The following is a 17,277-nucleotide window of genomic DNA, read 5'->3' on the forward strand; positions in this document are numbered from 1 at the left end:
GGACTCATTACAAGTTTGCCGGTCCAGTAAACAACGGTACCAGTAAGCTTGCCGGTACTGTTGTTACAGGCAAACTACGGGTTCTGCTCACGGGTGCCTTCCCGCCCGCCAGGATGGACCTGCCGGGCAGACCGGCACCCGCGAACAGACCATGTCGGATGCACCGCACCATTCAGAATGCATCAGGCCTCCCTATTCCCATTGAGCCCTATGGGGCTCAAATGAGAATGGGGATTAATTATTACCGCCACCCGGCAATGGGGAAATACAGGGTCCGCCAAGGCTGTAATGCCCCTGTATTTCCCCATTGCCAGGTGCCGGAATAATTTGCAAGTTCAGCGGCAGCCTGCCGGTTTTACCGGCAAAGCTACGGCCGAACTTGTAAGGAGGCCCAGTGTCCTTTAAAGTGGTAGTAAGAGGGGTTCACAAGGTTTCCAAAAATCTTGTCTTTAATTCTTTCCATGTTGAGTACAGCTGTCAATGCTTTATGCCTTAACCAGGGTCTTTGGGCTTGTTTAATTACGGTAGAAGGAAATCGTCCATCTAAAAAGCTGCAAGCTACTTGCAAGAGCCTAAAGGATGTACTGGGTCCTCTCTAGGAGGGTAACACATGATTCCAAATCAATGGGGTTCCCTAGTCAGTATAAAATTAGCACTGGGGGCCAAAGGGAAAATAGGGGAAAACAAACAATCCAATAGCTCTGACAGCTGCTCCCTTTGCCAAGTCGAGCCTTTGAACCTCAGCACAACACATGCAGTGAAAATGAAGCTCATACAAGTGTCCTGTGCATCCTTAAGCTTAGGCACAGCATGGCAAGTTACTAAAGTGTGCTGCATAAAGATTGTAATTCTTTTCATCTCTAACAAGCATTGTGGGATGTTCAATTCTAAATAAACCAAATGAAAGAAAAACAAAAATCAGTGTAAACAATAGCACATATTTCGATAAAGGAATGTGTAATTAAAAAGTGACCTACATTTCATAGAGAGAACCAGAAAATGGCATTGCTCATCTAAGAGCTCTGCATTACTGAGAGGGGAGATTTATTTGGCCATGAGACAAATTGAAACAGGCCTCGGGCTTCTATGTCTTTATTTATTTATTTATTTATTTATTTATTTTTACATTCATAGCAGCGTGCCAATCCCTCGAGCATCAGGGCGCTAGTTACAGTGAGTGTGGCGCTACAATATGTTGAATGCTTTACAGGTAAGTTGCGTGAGCAACAAGAGGCTGCAAGAGTCATTATAGGGGAGTTACAAGTAGTTGCACACGCAGCAGAGGGCTGCACAAGTCATAATAGGTAAATTGCAAGCACTTGCATGAGCAGACCAGGGTTGCAAAGGTTATTAAAGTTGAGTTACCGGTAGTTGCACACGCAGCGAAAGGCTGCACAAGTCATAATAAGTGGCGTGCATGTAGTTGCAAAGGCAGCATGAGGCTACACAAATCATGTATGGTTGGTTACGGGGAAAGTTGGCATCAGTACCGCAATAGGCTTTTGCATACCGGAAATGCGAATGAGACAAGCACCTTACCTTGCCAATGTGGAGGATTGTGCTGCAGTGATGGCAGCAGTGATTGTGGGATCCTGAGTTTATAGTAGTGTTATGTATGTCTGAGAGGAGGGGTGTTTTGCTCTGGGCTGCTGTATACGCTCGGACAGGCACGACAGGGAAGTCGAGCCTTAGATGTGGGCCTTAGAGGGGGGCCGGCTCCGCCTGTCATCTTCCTCCGATAGGCTCTTTAAGTTGAAGAAGCGTCCAATCCGCTATCTGTGCAGGCGGTAGCAGGTCATCACAGGGCTCATGGTGGATTGAGAGGACACCATCTTGGCAAGGCAACAATGCTCCAAGCGGGGCACTGGGGGCTCAGGAAAGCACATCCCGCATGGCGCAACACACTGCCTGGAACAGATGAAATTGTTGTATTGTTGTACAGATGTATTGTTCCGGCAATGAAAGAGGCACCTAGGAAGTGCAGCTGGAGCAAGCGGCTGCGTAGGTAGTGTAGAGTCGTGGGTTCTGTACAGTGTTGAACATGAAGAGGTCTTGCCTAGGACTGCCTCCATAGTATGAATGATTTAGTGAATGAAGGGGTTGCCTCTCAAAGTCCATATGCAAGGATTTGGATATTAAATTAAGCCTGTATAGTGAGTGGGACGTCTACGTAGCCGCACTGCTGAAAAGGGTGCAGCCTGAAAGTGTGCAGTTGGCTAGCGTGAACACTGCTCACTCTCAAAATACAGCAGGCCTTGATTTCAACTTCCCACACCCTGAACTGATTCAATGATACGACTTCTGCAATGCGTCATTAGAGGATCAACAAGAGGCGATATTTATGGAAGGTTTGAAGTAATACATGCATTGTTCATTTCTATATGTATATTGCAGCAAAGTTTGCAATCCTCTGATTCAAGATAAGGACAGGAAGTGGAAGGTGCCCTTTTCTCAATTCCCAGGCCATCCGCTCTGCAGAGGGAAGTGGTCAGCTCCTGAATTGATTATGTTTCCCCCAGGACTGAAAGTGAGTTTGAGGGGACTGCTCTTGTTTCTGTGGCTACCAGTACTTTCTCTTGTGTGCTCGGCATGAAGCTTAGAAATCACTGGTGTTATAGCGGTTTCTGCCTATCTTAACAACAAATGGTATTCCTTTCTCTTGCACCAATGCTTTAAATGGGCCGGCTCTAACCAGCTCTCAGTGCCTGCACTTCTTATTTCTGGCCGTAATAAGGACCAGGACTTCTCCAAGATGTATAGAGTACCACTACATGTTATTTTTGGCCTAGTGGATGGCCACAGCAGGTCTGGGGGAACACACCATCCAAAGAAGACGTTACACTAGCGACTAAGGATGTTGTTATGTTATTGATATTTATAGCACATTCACCTGAAGGCATCTTGGCAGAGGGATTTCCAAGGCAGTAGCCCTCCCACAGAATACTAAAAGGAGGGTTTTCAGAACCCACCTTAATAGAAGGTGGGTCTCCATCCCTCTCAACTCGGGAGGTAAACCATTCCACAGCTTTGGAGCTGCAATGGAAAAGGCCCACCCTCCAACTCGCGAAAACCGAATTTTAGGGATCACCACCAGATTGGCTTTACGAGATAGAAGCAGTCAACCTGGAACATATGGGCAGAATTCTTCTCTGAGGTATTCGGCCCCCTGGCCGTAAAAGGCCCAATGAACCAAGCACATAGACTTAAACTTGATTCTTTGGCCCTCAGGAAGCCAATGCAAAGCACGGGGCACAGGACTAATGTGTACTCCGTAAGGAGAATTTATGGCCACACGAGCTGCAAGATTTTGCTGCAGCTGCAGGCGATGGATAAAGCCAATAGGTTGAGCCAAATAAAGGGCATTGCAGTAATCAATGCAATTGGTGATAAGTGATGCTATTACCAGCGGGCGCAGATGACATGGGTGATAAGGGAAGTACTTTTTGGAGCACTCGAAGAAGAAAGTGCCCCATTTTTCACACCGCACTCACTTGCGGAGTCATGGTCAATGAAGAGGATTGGAGTACACCCATATTTCTGACAACCATCACAGGAATAGGAAGATGACCAAATGTGTCGGGCCAGAACATAGATGTCCACATAGCATAACCAAATGGGGAACCAACCACCAGGACTTCTGCTTTGTGCCTGTTCAGTTTAAACCAGATGAGGCACCATGACGGTTAAGGAGTGACCCAAAACAATTCCTTTGCTCTGTTTTACTGATGCAGCTGCAGCTCCCACAGCTTTAAGACATTTTGGCAAAGTGCATGCTACAGGGTCCAATATGGAGGAAAAATAGCTGCACGGCCTGTTCATTCCCCCATGTTCCTGTGTTAAAACAGCTGAAGCACAACCATCTCTTTCATGCACAAATAACACAAACTCCTTAGTGTAGGCATGTTGACAAGCTGCATCCCAAGACGCAGGTAGATCTACATCTTTTTTTGTTAGTGCTAACAATGGTTTAATAAAAAGGGAGAAATTCGGAATCTATTGCCACCAATAGAAAGTCGTCCTGATACAAGTTCTAACCTCAGTTTGTGTGTTTGGAACTGCCATGTCAGAGATGGCCTTTATTCTTTCTGGTGAAAGACGCCTACCCTCCTTCGACAGGACATATCCTAAATAGGCCACTTCCTGTTGACAATATTGGAATTTCTTTAAAGAAGCCTTGTGACCATTGTTAGCCAAGTGTGTTTAGAACAACAGAGTGCCCTCCTTGCAAGCTTCCTCAGGATCCACGACAATAAGTAGGTTGTCATTGTACTGTATCAACGTGCAAGATGAAGGTAATTCTAAAGTGTCCAGTTGCTCCTTGAGGGCCTTAATATACATTCTTGGGCTTTCAGTGTATCCTTGGGGTATTCTAGTGAATGTAAATGACAACCCCCCAGAGTAAAGGTGAATAAGTACCTACTGTCAGTATGTATCGGTATGCTGAAAAATGCATTCTTTAAATCTACCACAGAAAACTGAGTGTCATGGACAGGAATCATAGTCAAAATAGTCCTGATGTCATACACAATGGGAAATTGGGGACAAACAATTTTGCTCATGGCCCGCAATTCAATTACAAAACGGTAAGGCAGTGAGTTGTCACCCTTCTTGTATACAGGAAGTATGGGACTGTTAAAAGTGCTACACGTAATCCGTTCAATGACAGCTAGATGTACAAGCTCTCAATGTATCATTTTCAGTGCAGCTTCCCTGTCCACTGAAACCATTGCGCAGTAATGTGACATTTTTCTTTAACTGGATGCGTACTGGTTCTACATAGAGCATTCCCACGTCATTATTGCTAAAGGCCCATAAATGAGTGGGTACACTTTGCAATTCACTGGGTAGTGGGAGTGCTAACAACTGAGATGTAGAAGTGTTCTGTGGTGAAATAATCACATATACACCATCGCGTGAGCAGTGAATAACAGAATAGAATTTCTTCAGTAAATTCAAACCTAACAGGTTTTCACCACAGTTGTCAATAGAAAAGGACATGCATCAGTGAATGGTCCAAGAGAAATAGGTACCAGTTTGGAGACCGGACTTATTACAGGTGTGCCAGCAAACCCTACAGAAACATTTTGTTTTCCTGACAGGAATATCTGGAACCTATAGGGGATCAATGGAGCACTTCTGTGCACCACTATCAACTACAAATGTGTGTGGCCTATCCCCAACTTTTAGTAGGGTCCTTTTTGATTGACATGGATAGGGGTAGATTTCAGCCCCTGTTTCGGGCTGTCCTAGCCAAAGAATATGTCATCAGATGTGTAGTCCTCGGAAAAATAGTTTGGTGAGGGAGTTTTATCAAAAATGTTGGCTGGCTTAGTCGGGTGTTGTATCTCTGTATTTGCTGTATTATTGCTGAACTGTGGATGCTGAGAAAAATGGCTTCTATTTGTCGCTGCATGCCTTTACTATGTCCTCTTCCTCATCTAGCTTACATATTGTTTCCCTAGTGCTGGAGTATTGGGCATTGCACCCTCCAGTGACCTTCTTGCTTGCAGTAGGCACACTGGTTCTCATTCAGTAACCCAGTATGTTGTATAACCTGTCCCCTATTTTGGGCATATCCTTGCGGTACCCTAGCTCCCTGCTTTAAGAGTCTTCAGACCCTAGTCTTCAGATCAATTTTTTCTTTTCTATACTTTCCTTCTAATTATTAACTCTGTTCTAATACTGAGCCATCAGCAGTATTTTGGAAGGTGTCTTTGTTTGCCAGGCACTCTCTGAAGCCATTATTTGAGAATGAATTTCCGGCAAGAAAGCACGTACAAACTTGTCAACAAACAATCTCTTTCCTGATTCAGTGCTCAAATCTTGTCTGATGTAGTCAGCAAATACCTGCTCAAATCTATTGAAATACTCTGTTACCCCCTCAGATTTTCCCTGCATGCAGGCTGTTAATTTGTCCCATGTAATCCTTTTCTCTAGTACTAAAGTCTTAAGTTTAGCAAGGATGGTGTTAGGTAATTATAATATTTTCTCTGGAGTTTTCTCACCTGCCTTTCTCTGTATGTCGGCAGCTATGAGTTCTGGCCATGTCACCCCACCCCCCAATGCCCCGTTATCATGCATGTTCCTGATTTGCTTCCATAAATCAGAAGGTAAAATGACAGGAAATAATAAATCTATATCTTTTAAGGTAAAAACTGAAGAAGCCAAGACCGACTGTACTTCCTTATAGAACCCAGTGGGGTTCTTCCCTATGTCTGGGATGGATAGCTTAATCGTGTTAACCTCTTGTCTGGAAAAGGGCACATATACAAATTGTTCAATGTAGTGTGCAGTGGCTGTTCTAGCAGGCACATCACCATTGGCTGGCTCCTCTCTTTGTGGGACAAGTGTTGGAGGCACCTCTCTCATGGGCATCTGAACGGTGGCCTTATCAATCCTATTGTTGAGCAGTAAATGTAGGTCAAGGGACAGGGAAGTGAGTGCAGTGTCATCTGTGAAGGTGCACTTACATATTTTCATAACATCTGCTGTACAACACAATTTCCTTTTAATGTATTTGTCTTGTAGGTATTCAGCCATTATTTGTAATACCTGTTTCTGAATGGATGGGGAGTATTGCTTAAATGTGTCATGGATCTCCGTAGGGGAAAGGGATGGATTAGAAATCCATCTAAGAGCACCTCTAATGATGATTCGCATTTCTGCAGCGTCTCGACCGTGCTTGGGGAGAGTGCTCTTCTGAATGAATGCGTTGTTTATTAAAGGCTGAGATATTCCTAAAGCATAGTAGCTTTGCTATCTATAATTCATGTCGTTTCTCCTTATGTGAGAATAGCTCAGATCAGTGCTGATGGGCGTCTTGTAGAGTATTGCTGGTGCATGCTGAATGATTTAAATGTTGCAATTCTCTTGGTATTGTGGTATCAGTGAGTTTGCACCATTCTCTGACAAGTTTTTTTCCCATGTGTTCTAACAAATATTTTCCATTCAGGAGTATGGCAGTCAGTCAACATGTGTGAGACAGCTAATTCAGTCCCTTCCAGTATATAGCCTTCTGCTGCTACTTCTAACCTTGCCTTTTTATTCTCTGTCAGTGCGCTATGAAGCCCTGCTCTCTGATCACTAAGTGGGTGTGAATATTGCAATAGAGGGGTATCAGATTTTGTAGTGACAGGGGAGCTATCTGGCGTAGACTTAAGGAGCTCCAGTGTGGGAGGTGCAACAGGCCAAGATTCTGTGTCGGGTACATGCAACACTGGTCGAGGCAGTGCTGGCAGCGAAGGTACATAGGGAGGTGGTGCAGTCGGACGTTCTCATCTTTAACTCAATAGTGCGTCCATTCATTTATCAGCTTTGTGCAGGTCTTTGGATGGGTATATTTTGCATATGTCTAACTGTTGCCCTATCACAGTCTTCCTGTTGCTTTTGTTCATGCACTAAAGCCTTTTGTGTTTGGGTCATATGTTTGCGAGCTTGCTTCTGTCTACATTTGATGCACTGGATTGCCTCTTTGCGTCAATCCCTAACTGCATCAAAAGCAGCTGACCTAGCCTTTTTCTGCAATAAAATTGACTCCAAATGATGTACCCTTGCCAGTTAAAATGACCCAAAATCAGGCCATTGTAAATCAGGTACATGTCTGGTCTGGCGATGCTAAAGACTATTGAAAGCAATTGCTCCTAACTCATATTTAATATACATATCATAAGAGGGAGAACCTTCAGGTGGGGAAGGCTGTCCATATTCTAACCCAGTGGGTTGTTTTCTACAACAGCACAGCATTGCCCAACAAGAGCGCATTTTACTGAACATAGGCATTTTTACACAAAATGGTGTCTCACCTGGGAAAATATTTTGCAAAATATTTTTGGACAACCAACTCGAAACAAACTCACCTGATTTCAATCAAGACAACCATCACCCATCAAACAAAATTGCCCCCCTTAGCCCCCATGGTGGTTGTGTGTGCCCCTACCCTCCTTGCCCCCTGTGATGGTTGTGTGTGCCCCCACCCCCCCTGCCCCCATAATGGTTGTGTACCCCCACCACCCCCACCGTCTTTCTCATTCACCTGCTCTCTCCTCCTCCCCTCCCTATTACTCTGTTCATTAGCACTTACTCTATCATTTGTCTTGTGACCTTTGTGATGGCAGCTTGTTTGTCTCTCCCCCTTCCCTCCTTGTCTTCTCCTCCCACTTCCCCCTCCAGCATTATTCTGAATCGTCGTCAGACCTAGTATGTTGTTTGCTTGTGTTGTTCTCCTTCTCCCTCACTCCATACCCACTCTTCCCTCCCTCCCCCTCCTCTTGTTAATATTCTGGCACTACATCAATTTTCATCAAGCATAGTAATGTACCCGCTTGTTTTGTCTCATTCCCCTCCCCACCTCCCTAATTGTTCCTTGCACTTGCGCTATCTGAAATGTCGCCTGGCTGATTAAGATAGTTATTTTTCACATTCTGAACTGTTTCAAGGACTTGTAAGAATGTAACTGTATTCTTCCAAGTTTCCCTCCCTCCTTGAACTGCTTTGAAACACATTGTGTATCAGCGCTATACAATAAACAATCAATTGAATTACTGGTGGTCCAGAACCCTCATCGGGATGATCGCTGGGCAGAGAGGCCAATGTGGATCACTAGTAGCAGCTGCGAAAAACTTTGTCTTAGATTTGGCAGGGATTCCTGGTACTCAGGGGTCCCAATGCTCGGGCACTACGTCCTCGAAATATGATGGATCATCCTCAAAAGGGCCCATGTCCCAGGCACCAATTGTAAAACCAAAATCTGGTAACTGTACTGTAAACAAGGTAAGATCAATAGACATGGAGATTAGTATAAGCAACAGAGTTTATTTGCTTCACGTGGACTCAGGTTCTAAACAACAATAGCTGTGTATTAGAGAGCCATTCACAGAAAGGAAATTACATCTTTTATGCACCCCAGTTTACATGAGTTCTACTGTGAGTGTGATGTCATAGATAGTTCACAGCTCCCTCCTACGTATAGGGTTTTCTGTGAAAACATACATTCATCAGTTTCATGCTTGTACATTCTAGCTATCTGACCTTACAAGATAACAGACTGTTCACACTGAAGGAGGCGTTCCTACCAATATTATTTTGTTTTCATGACTGAGGTTTACTGTGAAGCAGCATGTTTTACAGTTTCTTTAGGATAACCCTTTCCTGGTAAAAACAGAATAGAACAGAACAGAACATCTCCTGTGTCAAATATTATTTTGATCAATAGTATGTGCATTTCAGAGACCCACGCAATTAACAGTGAAAGACGAGAATATCTTTTCACGCTTGGTCCTGGCTGTTCAAGATCCAAGGCTGTATAAACAATGAGCTCATTTCTTTGCAACAACATTTCTATGTGGCTCGGCACTTCTATGCGGCGAGCATATTACTTTTAGCTCTAAATAGGAGATTTGCAAGATGGAGTGAGTGCATGAAACAAAAAATGGAGGTGTTTAAGGCTAACCTTAATAAATGCATTTTCACATCAGAAAGACAAGAGAGACCTGTACGCCGAGCACGAGCCTCGGTGTACATTGGAGGCAAGGCACCCTCTGCCAGTAACTGGCGTACAAGGTAAAATCAGATATAAAATGGAGAATAAATGAAAATAATATTAAAATGGCAACTAAACTCGCTACGTGGTAGTGTGCATGCGGGTAAGTGGTGCCCAATCATGCCGCAGCCCGGGTTGTAGCCCAGTGCTTAAAAGGAAAGGAAAGAGTGAGCGGGCACAAATATGAATCAATAAAGTAAAAGATTAAAGTACTGCTGCAAAGCCGTACCTTGTCATTCCATGCCACCCAGAACTGAGGAGCCTAAGGCTCTACTATGGCCAATCTGCTCCCACTGTACATAAACAGTGAGGACAGACTGTCCCTAGTGTCTTGCGTGCAGTCTCAAAGAAAATAGAGACCTGTACACTGAGCAACAGCCTCGGTGTACAACGGAGGCCAGGCACCCTCTGCCAGTAAAAGGCGTAAAGGAATAATCAGATTTAAAATGGAGAATAAATTAAAATAATATTAAAATGGCAATTACACGCACTACAGAGTAGCGTGCATGCGGATAAGTAGCGCCCAGTCATGCGCCGCAATCCGGGTTGTTGCGCAATGCTTAAAAGGAAAGGAAATCGTGAGTGAGCACAAATATACATCAAGAAAGTAAAAGATTAAAATACTGCAGCAAAACTGTACCTTGTCATATGTCTTATTTTATTCCTTTCTCCTGTTGTACTGCCCTCCTCCTCTTCCTGGAAGGTGTGTCCTATCCAAAGCAATCAACAAGCAAACAAGACAGGATGCTACACCTCCCCCTCACATAAATTAATACATACAGAGATGACTCAATTTCATCAATCTATCTCAATGTTTTTCTTATCATCCGTTTAGAAGGACTTCTGCAGGACAGCGATCATCCACTTCCCTGCCATTACTGTCTCCTTTGTCCACATGACCATCCATGTAATCAGAGCTACTTCCTGCAAACAAGAATAATCTTACTCTTCATCCACTAAAACCACGTCCTTCGAAACCTTCCTAAAAAAGGCCGAATTCCGAGTGATGGTGTGATGCGGTGACCCTGGTGTTCAGCGGAGACCATTTTATTTATTTATTTATTATTTAACATTTATAAAGCGCAAATCAGCCCTTAGGCATCGTGGCACTGTTACAGAAAAAAAACATGTCTGGTTACATAGGGTATAACAGTTACAGAGGTGTACAGTAGCAGTCTTTAGTACAAAACAGTCTGTTGTGTTGTACAAGCTTATTTACAGAGGATACGGGGCGGGTGTGTGTGAAGTGGGTGAAGTGTCAGTTGAATAGTGTTTTTTTTTTTTTTGGCGGAAGGTAGTGAGGGAGGTTTCTGCTCGAAAAGCGTTGGGCAGTGCGTTCCATAATTTGGGCACTAGGTGAGGGAAGCCTAATCCTCCTGCTTTGATTCTTTTGATGGGCGGGATGTGCAGTAGGTTTGTGTGCTGTGTTCTTCTGGGCCTTGTCGAGATGTCTCTGCTGATGGTTTCAGATAGGTATGAGGGTGCAGAGAGGCTGAGACATTTGTGTGTTAAGGTGAGGGTCTTGAATGTGATTCTTTCCTTAACTGGGAGCCAGTGGGTGTCTCTTCTAGCTTGTGTAATGTGATCTCTTTTGGGGATGTTGAGTGTTGTTCTGGACTGTTTGGTGCTGGTTTATGTTTTTAGCTGAGGTGCCTGCAAAAAGAGCATTACAATAGTCAAGTTTTGCACCAATGGTAGCCCTTGCAATAGTGAGACAGCTTTTGATAGAGAGGAATGGTCTGATGGCATTTATATGTTTGGTGGTGTGGGCGGAGGCAGAGGTGATGTCACTAACCTGTCTGTTCATGGATAAGGTGGAGTTATGGTAGACCCCAAGGGTCTTTATTGTTGGGGAGGCTGTGATGATGGTGTTGTCGATAAAGAAGTTATTGGGCCTCATTACAACTCTGGCGGTAGCCGTGCCCTTATTAAGGGCACGGCTGCCGCCAGAGTTGCATTTTATCCGGCACCCGTGAATGGGCAAGAAACGGGTCATGCCAAGCTTGGCGGACCCAGTAATTGCCCATTTGCGGGTGCTGGTATCAAGGGCGTCCCGATCCCCATTCTGCCCCATAGGGCTGAATGGGGATGAGGATGTCGGATGAACCGGCACATACGACGTGCTCTGCTCGCGGGTGCCATTACACCCGCCAGGAAAAACCTAGCGGGTTAAACGGCACCCAAGAGCAGATTGCGTAGTATGGCGGTCCAGGAACTATGGTACCGGCATGCTTACCGGTACCGTAGTTTCCGGACCGCCATGGGTGTAATGAGGCCCATTGTATTTAGGGTCCAGTTTCTTCAGTATTTCTTTTGGGCCTTAAAGCAGAGTCCATTGGCTGCCATCCAGGCTTGGATGGTGGTGTATATTTGTAGGAGGGCTGCCGAATCCTGGTCATACGAGCCGGAGGAGAACTTGTGTATCGTCGGCATAGTTTGTGTATGCTATGCCGAAGGAGTACAGATTGTCAAAAGGGGGCTTGGTGAACAGGTTGTAGAGGGTGGGTGCTGTGCATGATCCCTGAGGCACACCACAGTGGATAGTGGTGGGGGCAGCATTGGCAGCATCTGAAAAGACTTTCATGGCTCTGCCTTCTAGGTCTGAGGTTATCCAGGAGGTGACCTGTGCAGAGAAGTATGCTGAGTTGGTGAGCTGGGAGGTGTTTTGTGATCGACGAGGTCGAACGCTGCTGCGAGGTCTAGTAGCCATAAGAGGGCTGGTTTGCCTTTGTCCATTATTTTAGTCATTTGGATTTTTAAGTCCAGAAGGGCAGTTTCGGTACCATGGCTTTTGAGGAATCCGGATTGTCTTTTACCTAGGATGGAGTTGGACTCAAGGAAGTGCTGGATTTGATTGTGGGCAGCGTTATCAAGGATTTTTAGCAGGAAAGGGACGGTGGTGATGGACCAGTAGTTTTTCGGGGATGAAGGGTCAAGGGAGGGTTTCTTGAGAAGGGGGCGGACCCAAGCTTCTTTTAGACTGGCTGGGACGATGCTAGATGTGAATGAAGCGTTGATGAAGGCGGTGATGAGGGGGCAAGTGAGTTAGCGCATTCTATGATGATGCTGGGTGGGCAGATGTCCCCCTTGCATGTGGATAGTTTGAGGGATTGGAGGAGATCAGTGACTTCAGTAATTGAGATGTCTCTGAAAGCAAAGGGAGGGTGAGGAGCTTGAGCATAGGTGAAGTGGGCGTGTTAGGGGGGTCCGTGTTGGATATGGGTAGTGCATTGCATTGGGCTTGTATTTTGTCTTGGAGAAGAGAAATTTTGTTGAGGAGTGCTGCCTGAATACTGTTACACCAGGCTTCGTCTTTAATGATTTTGTCAGGACTGGTGGGAGGAGAGGTGAGGTCCTTGAAGATAGAGAACAGTTCCCTGGATTTGGAGTTGGCTTTGGAGATACGGATGTTGATGGCGTTGGATTTAGCCTGGAAGATGGCTTTTTTGTATTCTTTGGCGGTCTTTTTAAATTCTTCATTGTCTGAGTCACTGGGGTTAGACTGCCAATTGGTTAGGGCTGCGCGTTTTTTGGCGCAGAGAGTCAGAAGCTCATTTGTGAACCAGGAGTTGGTGTTCATAGATGTCTTCTCTGTTTTGGCTTCTAGCGGGGTGATGGTGTTGATGGCCTTGGTAAGAGTGAGGGCGTAGATATCAGCGAGTGTGTTTGGGTCATTGATAAAGGGGGGCTTCAGTTCTTTGATGTCAAGGAGAGGATGGAGGTTATTGGCTGTGAGTTTTTTTAGAGCTTCTAACCAGAGCTGGGGGCAGAGGCGTTGCTAGGGGGTGGCTAAGGGGGCCATAGCCCCTGGTCTTTTGGTTATAGCCCCGGATAGAATCTCAGGAGCTACAGCCAAAAGGCTAGCTAGCCCCCAGTCCCGACAGTTCTGACATTAGCGGAGCCCCGGGTCTTTTGCAGACCTAACAACACCCCTGGCTGGGGGTGCATGTTTGAGAGGTTTGGTGGTAGGTTTTATGGGGATAGAGAATTGGATGTAATTATGATCCGCCCAGGGGGTATGCCGTGTTGGAGGTTATGGTAGAGGAGCAGTTGTGGTCTGAGACCCAATGTAGGGTGCGGCTTTTGGAGTGGGTAGCGAGAGTGACTTTTTGTGTGAAGCCAAGGTTTTTGAGTTACTTCTAAAGGGCTAAGGCGACTTTGTCTTTGGGGTCCGCGAAGCTGAGATTAATGTCACCCAGTGGAATGGATTTGGTTGAGTTTTTTAAGTTGTTGCTGCGGACGTGGAGGAGCTGTCCTTGAAAGTATATAGAACCTTTGACATCCATCATGGTTAATGTACTGGGACCGAAGGCCAGCATGTCCTTTTATGACTGAGTTTGACGTACAAGTACACACTCACTTACTTAAGCTCTGACTCCTTGGCACCTCTCCTGCCATCTGCATATGCCTTCATCTTAAGGTTGTTGCTCTCATCAGCTTGCCTTGCTTGATGATCTGCTTCCTGTTTTGTTTCACCTTCAGACACTTGTGGCAATCAGATTCAAATATCTCTGGTAAACATGAGCTCTGATGGGCATAGTACTGTGGTGCTGTACAGAGTGTTCCGATTTTCTCTTAACAGGGAAGTGTTCATTTAATGTTGCCCATAAATCTGTCTACTGTGCTATTAGTCTGTGGCCACAGTGGGAACATCTTTCTATGTTGAAATCCTAGGTATTCAGCAAACATAGCAAACTCATGTCAACTGAACAGAGGACCATTGTCAGACTTTTACGACTGTTGGAATTCCGTAGTCTACAAACATAATATCCAGATCAGGGACTATCGCCTGAGCTCCTATGGATGATACTATTTGTACTTTCGGATATCTTGACATTTCATCGATTGCCGTCGGTACATTCTTGCCATTTAAAACTGGTGCAAACAAGTCGAAGGCCACCTCACCCCACACCCAGTGCTAAAGACATCATCTGCAGTGGTTCCGGGAATTTGTGGGGGCCCACTGATTTACAAATGACACACATCTCAAGGACAACCTGCATTTTAGTGTCGATCTTGTAAAACCACACCTTTGTCCTGATCAGTCTTTTAGTGGACACTATGGGCCTCATTCCGAGGCCGTCAGCAACCTTGTAACACCATTCCCACCGCCTGATGTCCCGGGGCCACAGGGACATTACAAGTCACGACGGCCCGGGATGTTAGGCAGCAGGACCTGTAAGTCCCCATTCCGCGGAGTCCAATAGGACTCCGCGGAATGGGGACATGGAAGCTCTGGCACTGTTGCTAATGGTGCCAGTGCTTCCATGAGAAACATGCCTGCAGTGGCCGGTACTGCCGCAAATCAGGGCTCTGCTGGCATGCTCGTAGTCTGGCGGTCCGGAAAGGATGCCGGTACGTTACTACCGGTGCCCTTATTTCCAGACCACTAAACTTAGAATGTGGCCCATGCCTCTGATCTGCATGTGCGAGATCTATAATTTGATCTTGTAGTGACAGCGGGATGACAATTCTGTTTTCCTTCATAAGAAGGCCTTGAGGGGATATAGACAGTTCACCTTTCATGAGTGCAAATGTTTGTATCACTTTCCATTCTTCTTCTGATATCTCTTCCCTTGGGTTGTTGTAATCTCTCCACCTCCCACACAGTACCCATTGTTTCATGTGTGTTATGCGATTATCCTTGTTCGACTCCTATATAATGGTATTTATGTCCATAGCTTTTGGGAGGGTGTTGTGTAGAATCTAATTGAAGTATTGATCGGCTTTGGAAGTTTGTGTGCTTTCTACCGCTGGGAGTGGGTGCCTGGATAGAAAGTCAGACAGATTAGTGTCTTTCTATGGCTTGTGTCAATGTGGTATTCCTGCAGATGGAGTCCCCATCTAGCAATTCGTGGTGGCATTCTTGCATTTGGTTTTCCGGTACATGGGCTTGATGATCAGTGACGAATGTACATTTCTTCCCATATAAAAACAAACGGTAGTGCTCGCATGCCCATTCTACGGCTAAACTCTCCTCCGGCTGTGAATAAGCACACTCCGCACTAGACAAAGTTCTACTGGCATAGGATACTATGCACCGCAGTGACCCGAAACCGGGTTTGAATTGAGCAAGGATAGCCTTTGCCCCACAAGGCTGGTATAAACTGTAAGTTCGGTTTCCAGGTGTGGGTCATAATAGATTAACACACAAAACAGAAAACAGAGTGGGAGCTTCTCTTGAGCTCATCAATTAGTCAGCCATGAATGCAAGACCCTAACACTCTCCCTAATCAGAAGAAACACTCTTTCCCTTCATGGTGCTACTGCCCCTAGGGAGCGCTGTAGCACCAACTAAAAAGAGATAGATAAAGAGCTTGCCCTATCCCTACAATCAATGGGGTGGTCTTTAGGCAAGGTGTCAACAGATGGTTCCCTCTTTTCAAGCCCCAATATGAGCAAAAAAGTTAAAAATAGCAGTTTTGGAATTAATGCCCCAAATCCGCACACTTTGGTCAGTCAGGCAGTTTGCGTGGGACTGGACGTCACAAGGTGGACAATTTATTTGCCCTCCGCGAAGTGTGCCTGATTGTCCCAAGTGTATTGTAATAAAACACTTAAGAATATAAATAACACTCTCAATATGTTGTTCTACTCCCGCACATTGCTTCTCTTCTTTGGAGCACACACAATAATTAGTTTCTTTGAGAGATCACAATTTTTTGCATAAAAATATCAACGTTGTTGATTAAAAATGTCCAATTGCTCAAGTCTATTATGTGTCGCCCTTAGTCAGGGGACATCCAAAAGTCAGGTCGACTGGTTTCAATGATTTTCTCTTTCGTACATCATCTTCCTCGGGACCAATTGCTTCTTTTGATAAGATTCAATCTGTGCAACCATCAGAACAGTTATACCAGGATTTTCTGTGGGGCAGACAAAGAGAAAGTCAGCATGACTTCTCCCATATATTAAACAGAGTGTACGGCATTTAAATACTCTCACTGTATATAGCACCATTGCTTTAGTAATACTCAATTAATGAGGGTCATCTTAATGACAATGTAAGCAGACTACTCCCCCTCTCTCCCCACCTATATAGGACATATGACATTTGTAATTCAAATGATCATACCTGATTTTTTTGTCGTGTATACATTGGTGGTGTACACCCAACGTCAACGTTTTTGGCAGTTCTATTAGCCTGGTTAAATGCACCAACAATGATGCTTTGCCTGTAACAACAAACAATTGTGAATTTTAATCTCCATGGATATTCTGTTTACTTCTGATATTAGCAGCCATTGCTTAAGGTAAGTCGACATATTGTCATGGTTACCTGGATGGAATCTGGTTACCACGCTTGGGGACTGATTGGATCAGTAGTGTAGATCCCGTGTTGAGGTTCTAATCTGGGACGGTTCTATGGAAGAAGGAAACAGGAAAAGCCTGTTAATTACCACTGCCCAGTTATTTACGCTACCTGCTGATATATCGGCAAAGCATGTTTTTATTTTGCCGACCGTCTTTTGTACTGTTTTTACTAGTAAGCCCAAGTATTGGCCTCAGATGTCTTAGATCATGTGTGTGGCGGAGCCTGCCTCACTCTCATCCACCAACTGATGTACTCAGCATATATCTTAGTTAATACAATATAACCTGCAATGTCGGGCTAGTGTTCTCCTAGGGCCAATGCCTGCGGTCGTGTGCCCGGATCACCTCCCAAGAGACAGACTTACTTGTTTCATCTCCAGGTGTACACCACACATCCCGTGCGGGCTCTGAGTTTTTCTCGCAGC

At 45.1% G+C, this 17,277-nt stretch overlaps 1 protein-coding gene across 4 annotated transcripts in view; it reads left to right on the forward strand.

Moving 5' to 3' along the window:
- DOC2A (double C2 domain alpha) overlaps nt 1–17,277 on the forward strand; it is an 890,443-nt gene that overhangs the window by 324,319 nt on the left and 548,847 nt on the right. The gene's annotated exons all lie outside the window — the stretch shown is intronic.

The sequence above is a fragment of the Ambystoma mexicanum genome, chromosome 3p (assembly GCF_040938575.1).
Source record: "Ambystoma mexicanum isolate Mex_15411 chromosome 3p, UKY_AmexF1_1, whole genome shotgun sequence".
Classification (NCBI taxonomy): Eukaryota; Metazoa; Chordata; class Amphibia; order Caudata; family Ambystomatidae; genus Ambystoma; species Ambystoma mexicanum.